Here is an 11033-nt window from a genome sequence, read left to right on the forward strand (position 1 = left end):
TTTCTTCCTAAGAAAACCTTTAAATCCACCCGGAGGTCGAACCCACTTGAGGCCTGACCGCATTCAGGTCCAGTGCTGTTGGCGAGCCGGTCCTCTGTCCTTGAGATCAGTCCCATGTACCCTTGCTGCATGACAAGTATGACACCACATAAGCTATGCAGAGCCGTGGAGTCAAGGCCAGTGGCTGGAAGTCACCGTGTCGATTTATGCCAGAATTTGGTGGCTGACTGAGCGTGAAGCCTCCTGGTTCTCAGAGAGGGAGGAGAGACACCGGACAGCTGCTGACAATACCACAGGAGTTACCCAGCGTGCCATTTTACCCATGAATCCCTAGAGCGTGAAATCCGGGCCGGACGAGAAGGATGGACTGCTTGATACTTGTTGACATGGGGCTAAAACAGGTCACTCAAGCTTAGTATGGCCCGTCAGTTCCTTTTGGAGGACGTGATGAAGATGAATCGTCACTGGACTTCGGTGGTCAGGAGGAGCGTCTGATAAAAAGGCTGGACTGTTTAGAACCTGTCATGGATCGTTGACTCGTATGCTTGTTTATAAATGTGAAATACGGTTCATACGCTAACACAAAAGATCTTTCGGGTACTTCAAGAAATATTTGGAAAAGTAGGATATTAAAGGTCAAATTAAATACGGCAATATGTTGATCACATCTAATATCATTGGTTCTGTGTGTATTGAGAGTTGTTCATTTTTAGGATACTCTATAGCATCAGAGAGGGAACACAACATAATTCCAAAACCAACAAAGAAATGGTTAAGGGCGTAAAAATCGTAATCGTAATCTAAATGCATCATGATAAAACAAATATTTTGTACATCCTGACGTGTACAAGGTGCAAATACACAAATGACTCATTTAACCGGTTGATTACAATGCACGATTTTTATTGTATGAATATGTATTTATAATTTGTATTACAAATGTATTAAATAGTTTAATTGTACATTCACATAATTGTACAATTGTAAATGAATGTACATGTACTGTCATGTGGATAACACATCACCACATGTGCACATACGTTGAAGTTTACATAGGATTCGCATGAAAGTTTTCTAAAATCACATGTAATCGTGTTAATTCACATCTACATTAGATCATTAGATCAGAGTTTAGTGTATAGTATAATACAAGAAAATCGAATCCATCTACACCCCCAAATGAGTTCGACATTTAATTTGGTAACGTTTTTGATGTGCTGTTTATGGTTTCATGATCACGTTAACTTACATATTTGTAATTTTTCAGAAGATGCGGTGGGGCAGCACTGTCTGTGGAAAATCTTATCAATGGCGTTGAAAGAAACGGTTGTTGTAAAAGTAGTCCATACGACTCGAAAGCTGTGTGATAGATTTATGTATATAAAGAACGTCTCAGAAGCTCCCAGAATAAAAAAAATGATGCACTTTGTTTTATTGCGCATCGACCCAACTGACACCTGACAGCGTATGAGCCATTTCCCAGCCATCAATCACTGTCCACACACATAACTGAACTGAACGTGACTGAATGGAGCTGAGACATGTCTGTCTTTCTGCAAACAAAAACAAATAAAAAAAACACACGGCGGCATGCATGGCTATATTACACATGTACGAGCAATATGTGTTTCATTAGCAGCGAATGATCTTTAAATCTATATTTGACCACCTCCGTTTTCTCCTTTAATACCTTTGTAAAGAGAAAACAGGTCAACACATCTATAGGCCTATCTTGACTAGTGGTCACATACGGGGATGTATTCTGTTCTGCCTCAAGGCGTTTACACCACAGGGGCAATATGTGTTTGAGAGACTCCCTCTGACTCAATACAAACATTACCCACTAATGCACACCCAAGCATGTCTTTAAATTTCAGCTGACTCGAGACGCCCAAAATATTCATAGCATCGCCGCGGCACACTTACTTCAAGCTGCGAGTGTACGGCCAAATCTGTTGTTGAAGCATTATAAGAGTGCACGGATCATTTACCCAATCCACACGCACACACACGCAAGCGCGCGGTCTCATGGCCGTGCAGAGAGAAGATCTCTGATTGTCTCATATAAGAGTCCGCTCACATTTCCAGAGCCCTGCCCACAAATCCCATCACATGCACATAATCAAAGGCATTTTTCTGTGGCCTGTAGGGATGTGCACTGTGCATGAGGAAGGTGAGAGCGATGACGAGACTTCTGTGGTGCGTGAATAGAATATTTATGCATGCTGGGGATCATTGTGTGTTGTTTGGAGAGGTTTGAATACCTTTGGGTGTGGTTTCGGATTGTAGGGTCTAAATGCTTTCCACTTTGTGGAGACGTCTGCGTTTAAGGTGACGTGTGTCAATACGTTCTCCAATTCGAATTTAATAGTGAAATATACCTAATTTATGGATTGATTCAGTGAAAAATGTCACTATGTGTGAACACTTTTGTGTTTGCTGATCAATGGCAGACTGAGGAAACCTGTTTATATCATTTATTTGTACTTTTCTTAACAAATTTAATATACTTTCTTAATTTTGTCGTGCCTAAAATCATGCACTCATCCACTCCTTTTCCCTATTTGGCAAATGACATTTCACTTGATAATTCACACTATAGTGAAGATGAAAAAGAGTGAGCGATTTTGGACACGGATGTAAACACCATGCAAGGGTAGTACTGTCTTGCACATTTTTGTCATAAACATCACACTTTCCTGTATTAACATCTGGCTTTATGGACTGCATCGCATCGCGCTTATTACACGGCTACTTACCTCATAAGCAAGATATTGAATTGATTTGAAATATTTTGTTAGCTCATTTTTAACAAATGCAGACCTTCCGTGAGGAAAACCATTTACTTTCGGTTTTAAGACACAGTGTTCAAATGCCACGATTTTTGATCAGACAGGTGAAAATGTTATTATTTATAATAAGAGGTTATTTTTGTCAGTTAATTTCAAATGTTGATCAGACTGACTAGAACTACTAGTGCATTAAACGGTTTTAATGCACACCTTCCAGCCAATCAGAATCGATTATTCAAACAGACCATGGTATAATTTGGATTAATCATTAGTAAATATAATGTCATACATTTTTAATAAAGGACATATTTATATTTCATTTTGTGTAATATTAAACTGTGCCTGTCAAAATGATTTGCAGCATCTGGGTTACCACGCGTTATTAGTTTTAAGCGGTTGTTATCGGGAAATATCAGACCTTGGAATGTTGTGATTGGCCAATCAGAATCAAGTGTTCCAGAGCTCTGTGAAAAAGTTTATTTAGTACATTTAATAAATATATATAGAAATAAAAAGAATAAAAAAACACTACTGTCTGTCACAAGTTTTCAGGATGTTTACTCCAGTCAGATAGACATCTCACATTGTGTCAAAAGCGGAGCATTTGAATAAAAAAAGTGTGAAGAAATGTAAAGAATGAAGTTGTTCAATCTTTCAGACAACACAACATTTGGCAGACACAATCTAGTGCACTATATAGGAAATAGGGAGTGCCACAACTGTTATTTGTATTTACGACACAGAAAATGATGAGGTAAGAAATTAGCCTTCACAAGACAAAGAACTTTATTCAAAACAACTAAAATTGTCATTTTAATCACATAAAATGTAAATTGCTATTTTTTTTAAAGTTATGTTTTGGGGCTTTAAGTTACCCTATGTTTAGGCTATAAAATGCTATGTTGTAAATTTTAAAAAATCAGAATTCTGTCACTCAGAGTTAGATGTGTTGCTCACCCTCTCTTTAAAAGTACACCTAAACTAAGAATCTATATGCAACTGAGCTGCTACTTAACAACATTGTAAAGCCCATATAAAAAAGCAACATTCGTCCAAACACTGAATTCAGCCACTCTGCTTCAGTGCAATTGGATGTGTGTCACCTGATAACCTCAATTCATAGGAGGACAGAATTAGAAGTCAGAGATCGACTTTGATAAATGCATCTGCCCAACCATAATTCTCCAAAATAGGGGAACAGCACTTTGCCGTGATGTGAAGAGGTTAACATTAAGCAATAAAAGGGGGCTGAGGAGAATGGGAATGAAGCTAATGAGAGGTGATAAGATTCATTTCAGACCTCAATTTCAAGGATGGAGAAGCAAGTGGTCCGGGAGACTATGAGACTCCCGCAAGAAGAAGGCCTAATGAAAGATATTAGCCTTTGTGGAAAAGAATGATATCCCTTCATCTCTCAAAGGTGAGGAGCAATCTTCGGGTTTCTGACGCCGTACGTTCAGCTGAAGTGCGTGAATGTGTTTTATGAAGGCATTAGGGGAACTTCCAGCAGTGTGGCTTGCAGTTTATTCCATTTCAATTCAAATTTATTTACATAGGGCTTTCACTATTGAAATTGTTGAAATTTTGTACATGTATTTAAAGTAAATAAGAAGATTTACAGTGCCTATTTACAGTCTTTACAAGATGCATCACATTAAACGTCTTATGCTCCTAAAAATGAAAATTCTGTCATCATTTATTCACGCTCACATTCCAAACCTGTATGACATTATTTCTTCAGCAGAATACAAAAGAAGATATTTAAAAAAATGTTGGTAAGCAAACAACATTGACTCCCATTGACGTCTATTGTATGAACACAAAACACTGAGACATTTCTCAAAATATCTTCTTTTGTGTTCCACAGAAAAAAGGTTTTAACCACATGAGGGTGAATAAATTACAGAATTTTTATTTGATACGCTTATGTTTAATATGACAAAGACAAAAAATGTTAAATGCCAGTGCTTCAGCGACAGGGCCAATGGGATCCCAGCCACATTTTGTCAACACTGCCATCGGACTGTGTGGCCGCAGTGGTTAGCAGAAGGCTATGCTGTTTCAGTAGGATTTCCACAAAACACAATTACAAATTTGAGCCTGCTAAAGCTGCGGCAGTGAAACGGAATTGTTAACACTTGACCCGATGATGAAGTGGCAAAATTGGTTTCCAGGGAACGGCTTTAGCTCGGAATAAAAACTGAAAGAGAGAGCGCGAGAACGCCGCCGAGGCTTTTGTGCGAGTCAGCGTGGGGAAATCAAATGGCGGCAATGTAATTTTCACTTTGACAGGAAAGAAATCATTCAAGTTAATGTTACATTTCCTCTGTGAGACCAACTCTTTACATTTCCATCTTTCTTTCTCCCGTCTGAAGTTTGTGGCGTACAAGTTGTTTTCAGAAGTGTCAATTATTTAAAATGCTTGTTGTGCCTTTCATTGACAGGCACTTTCCACGAAGGCGCTATTGGTGGTCTCTGTCTTTTTTTAAAGCGCTGGAGATTTGAGTCCCATGTTTTTAATAGTACCAATTGTTAAATTCCTGAGCTGTGACAACAGGACATAATCTTTGATTTGAAATTCAATTAATTTGAGTATAAAATGGTTTTCAAATAATAATAGTAACAATTACAGGCTGAGGGACGATGCCACATGGAGAACTGAAGTTTGTTAATTGGTTTATTGCAGGGGTGAATGGAGGAACAGGTTAAAATCCAAACAACAGGTAACATCCACAGGTGAGTATGACTAAACAACAGGTAACATCCACGTGTATCATAAAGGATCAAACTAGTGCAAAGCATAATACAACTAGACACAACAACGAACACAACAACAGAGATGGCATATAAAGTGTTCAGGGGAGAGTGCAATCATGGTGATAATTGGGTGCAAGGGATTATGGGAAGTGTAGTCCGTGAGTTCAAAAGTCAGGTGAAAGGGAACAGGAATGGCCGGTATGCGGCGGGCGTGGCAGACAGTGGTGGAGTTGTTACAGTGGTCACAGGCAGTGGACGAGGGGTAGACAAAGGGAAGGTGGCAGGGGGTAGTCCATATGTCTGGGGAGGTGAAGATGGAGGGAGAAGGCAGGGAAGTGTCCAGAGCAGGGTCAGTAGAAGGACCCAGAGACCAGCGAGGAGGAGGTCCCAGGGCGGAGTCGAGGGAGGGAGGAGCTATGGTGGAGAGCAGACAGATGAAACCCTGGGGATGAGCTATGGAGATGACAAGGGAGGGGTTCAGGGTGTAGCCACGCAGGCGGAGAGCCCAGGCGACACCGAAGGTCCGAGGCAAAGCCGATGGCTCAGGCGACAGAGGTGAAGGCGTGGACATGGCATACCCCAGCAGAGCAAGAGCGACTGAGGATGCAGGTGCAGCTGAAGGGAAGCAGGAGCCTGTCTGAGCAGACGGGTCGGATGGTCAACTACTGACCAAGGCGGAGCCGGAGGGACAAGGGAGCCTGGTGGAGCCAGTGGGTGATGGGCCATGGTGAAGACGAGGGAGGTAGGAGCCGAGGTGTAGCCGCTGGATCGAAGGACGGAGGTGGAGTCTGGGTCTCAGAGGCTGAGGGTGGAGACATGGGATACTCCAATTCAGGGGTAGTTGGCGGCTGGAGATCCTGAGGCTCATTCGACGAAGGCTGAGGAGGCAGAGGGAGGGCGGGAGCTTGGGGACTGGGAAAGGAGAGTTGGCTGCTGAGGAAGGGCTGGGCGGGACGTGGAAGCGCTGGGAGGGAACAGCGGGGGCATGGAAAGGCTGGGCGGGACCAGCGGGAGCACTGAAAGGCTGGGCGGGACCAGCGGGGGCATGGAAAGGAGGGGCGGGACCAGCGGGGGCATGGAAAGGAGGGGCGGGACCAGCGGGGGTGGGAGCAGCCAAAAGTCTATATCATTTGTCCAGTCCAAGAGTCCAGAGGCCGTTTGCAGCTCACCCTCAGCGGTGAGAGTAGGGGTGGGGCTTCCCTCAAAGCCCTCGAAGTCCACCAGAACTCCCACGGCGGCGGACGGTGTTGCCGGCTCAGGCACCTGGTCAGACACGTCTCTGGATGTCTCCAGGGCGAAGGCAGGCTCAGTCGCTGGGTCACGTGCTGGCGTTGGTGTCGCTGTGGGCTCAGGTTCTCAGTCTGTGGTGATGTCCGGTAATCGCTCTGTGCTGTGAGGGGGTGGTTGGCTGGTCTCTGGTTCGGGGTGGGATCCATGGGGTTCGAAGAGCTGGACTGCGGAGGATTGAGGCGCGCATCCCGGGTGAGCCGAAACAACCCCATCATTTACGTCCGAGACCGGATGACTACTGTACTCGCACTCAATGCTTTCCCCAACGCAGAATTCACACCCCACAAGTCCTCCAGGGGGTATTCATATGCGTTGGGAAGCATAATGAGCACGAGTAGCTCATCGTCCAGTCCAGACAGTAACAAATGATTACATTCGGGGTCGCTCCAACTCACCAGTCTGTGCGCCTCGTAGAAATCCTCCGCATACCTCTCCAGAGACATGCCATCCTGGCAGAGCTGCATCAGTTTGGTCTCTGGAGAGGTGATGTCGTAGTCCAGGTCCGAAAGGGGGTCAGTGAAGGGCTCTAGGGTGGCTTAGGGGTCCAGTGATGAATATGGTGATGGAGTGGTCATCGAGTTAGGTGGTCGTGTCTTCTGTAACAATTACAGGCAGAGGGACAATGCCACACGGAGAACTGAAGTTGACTGGGTTTATTGCATAATTAGCAGAAGACAGGTGTAACAATCTGGGTAACAGGTAAACATCTACAGGTGAGTATATATATCCAAATAACAAGTAACATCCACGGATAATCAAGCTAGGTCGACAACGAACACACCAAAAGACATGGCATATAAAGTGTTTTGGGGATGAGGTTCAGGTGTGAGTGCAATCATGGTGATAATTGGGTGCAAGGGATTATGGGAAGTGTAGTCTGTGAGTTCAAAAGTCAGGTGAAAGGGAACGGGAATGGCCGGGAGAAGGTGCTGATGCGGGGTTGTGTGGCAGACAGCAGTGGACTTGTTACAATAATGTTGTCAAGCAACAATAATAGGAATAATAACTTAATAATAATAATAACTTTGTCAAACAACAATAATAATAATAATAATAACTCAATACTAATTAATAATAATAATAAAAGTAATAATGTTGTTGACCAACAACAATAATAATAATAATTGTTGTTGTAATAACAATAATAATGTTGTCAAACAACAACAACAACAATAGTTGTTGTTTTTGTTATTATATTATTAGTTTCAACTCATTTTAATTACCAAAACCATAAAGATTTACTTGTGTCATCATTACCTGTGCCAACTCTTTTGGTAACATTGTTGCAATAATTGCATGACTTCATATACAGAAACAGTAAAACTTCAATAGAGTCCCATTCATTAGTTAATGCATTAGCTAACATCTATTTACAGTTACAGTTATTCATGTAATTCACTGTTTATTCATGTTAGTTTATTGTGCAACAACTAATGTTAACAGATACAACTTTTGAATGAAAAATGTATTAGTAAATGTTGAAAATAACATTTATTAAGATGAATAAATGCATGTATAGTGTTGCTGATGTCACTTCATTAAACTATTGTAGTTAACTAACTAAAGTTAACCTGCTGTAAAGTGTTACACAATTAAAAATAAATACATCTTACTTTACACTCCTGAGGTTGATGATCAATATATTCTGACTGGTTAACCCCATCCATACACTTACAATTTGTTGAAAAAGTTAAACGACTTTGAGAAAAGTGTTCGACCTTATTTTTGTAGCCTCTCTGTGGAAAGTGCCCACAGCCATTGCTGTGATCAGCCAGCATGGTGGTGAAGTGTTCCTGGTTGCATCGATGCCCATGCACCTGCACCTGCTTAAAACACATTTAAAATTCACATCAGGGAATTACAAACAGAAAAAAGTTAGCAGCCCAACAAAGCATGAAACAAAATTTCCATTAGAGTCATTAAACAATATTACTGCAAGTGGCATCAAGTTGTCTAATGAAGTCTTCAATTAGTGCTAAAAATGCTTGAGTACATTAAAATGGACCTTATCCAATTGAGTTCCATATAGTCTGGTAATCATTGAATATTTCAATTAAAGCCCACTTCATTAGCCATCCATCACATAATCAACCATCACTAATAAGCAACATTCAAACATTTAGGCAGTCATTTTCCTGTCCGCGTCCTGCAGTTTTAATGTAATACCCCCATTAAGAGGGGTTTTCTATTCAAATTCGCAAGCGATTTTTAATCAGCCAGACTACGGATGTCAAGGTTACTTAACATTCTGTGTCAAAATGAACATCGCCGTTCCAAATTGTTTGAATATCTCTGTGTTGGGTCACGCGGGAACTTGGTTAACAGCTTGACGACTTTGAAAAGTAAAGAATTTAATATTGTGGGCTTATCGGAATGAAATAGAGTGAGATCATATAGGGATGATATATCATATCTGTCTTTGTTATGACTTTGAACTTCACTAAGCCTCTTTGCCCTTGTGGGTTTCTTCTCCACACTGCAAAAAATGACCATGGGGTAAGAAAATGGGGGGTGATGGGGTAAGAAAAAGAATCTTGAATTGAGTGACTAAGAAAAAGGTAAACCTTAATTCAAGATTATTTTTCTTACCCCATTGGCAGATTTTTTTGCTTGTTTTAAGCACAAATTCACTGAAATTTCATATTTTTTGACTAAAAACAAGACTTAGTTTCTTAGGTCATTTTGCTCATCAAGAAAATGCTTCTTGATTCAAGAATGTTTAGACATTTTTACTGGAAAACAAGAAAAAAAGACCAAGTAAGATAAGATTTTTGTAAGTAAGATTTTTTTGAAGTGCATTAAAAGTAAGTCTCGTTAAAATGAAAGAAATTACTTTAGAAGCAAAATTATGTAAAATAATGTGGTTTGTTTTTTAGAGAATACCTCTTTTATAAAAAAAATCTCATAGATTAATTCAACAGTTTGTGGTATAAGAGAAAATGATTCAAGATCCATTCTCTAAAAACAAACACTGCTCAATATCTAATGCAATTCTAATGTATTTATACTGACTAAAAAATAGATAAATATAAACTCTCAGCAAGGTGACCTGTTTCTTCAGATGAGCTCTCGTGAGGCAGAATGCAATACTCTTTAATATAATGACACTCACAGGGACCTATTCTTAGGGATGCACCGAATGTTCGGCCACCGAATATATTCGGCCGAAAATAGCAAAAAACGCATGTTCGGTATTCGGCCGAATATGTGAAATGGCCGAATAATTTTACCGAACATGACTCGAGAAACGATCAACTAGCAACCAGCGGAGAGAGAGAGAGAGCGAGAGAGAGAGAGACGTGCGCTTTATTAATGCCGCAAACATTTTGGCAGTGTGTGTGTGGAGCATTTTAAGGTGTCAGAGAAAGACGCCGCACGGAAGTAAATTTCCGAATGAAAGCGTCTTTACCGGTCGGTAACTTGTGGCTATTTCAGACGGGAGCGGGCTGTCTGACAGTAGCCCCGCCGCTCGCGACATCCTTTGACATCATACAGTGGTCGCGCGCACACAGTTCCCTGTACTAAACAACTTGTCAAAGTATGTTCTGTGCATCCCGGCCACGAGTGCACCAGATAACAGTCAGCTTTTGTGGGCGGAGTTTGCAGGAGAGACGTGAACTGATATGGTTGTCAGTCAGCATCAGTCAGAATAGCTTGCGTTCGATGTTTTTTTTTCTTACAATCATTTTGCAACGTAGCCTATAATAATCCAACAGTTTTAGTTTATTCGTATTTTTAGTTATAGGCCTAATGTGGAATGACACTTTTTAATGAACTGTTTTGTTGTAGGGGTACAGAGTAACTTACATTACATTCTTTTACCAGTCAGTTATAGGCCTAATTAATATAGGCTATTAAATTTTTTGTTTTAATGTATTTTGTTTTGCTCAATTTTATATTAAGTTGTATTGTATTTTATTGAAAAGCAAGACAAATTTTTAAAAGCAAATTTTGACTATTCAGTTTGTGCAATAGTGAAAAAATAGCTTAATAAATAGAAGAAATGCAAAAACCATATTCGGTGTTCGGTATTATTCGGCCTTCGGCCAAGTGTTTCACATCATGTTCGGCTTCGGCTTCGGCCAAGAATGTTAGATTCGGTGCATCCCTACCTATTCTAACCCTTCATAGAGTTGAATCTGCACCACTCCGAATGAACTCCCTGTGCGACTTCTCTGCGTTTCCGCATCTGTT

The sequence above is a fragment of the Triplophysa rosa genome, linkage group LG14, assembly GCF_024868665.1.
Source record: "Triplophysa rosa linkage group LG14, Trosa_1v2, whole genome shotgun sequence".
NCBI lineage: Eukaryota > Metazoa > Chordata > Actinopteri > Cypriniformes > Nemacheilidae > Triplophysa > Triplophysa rosa.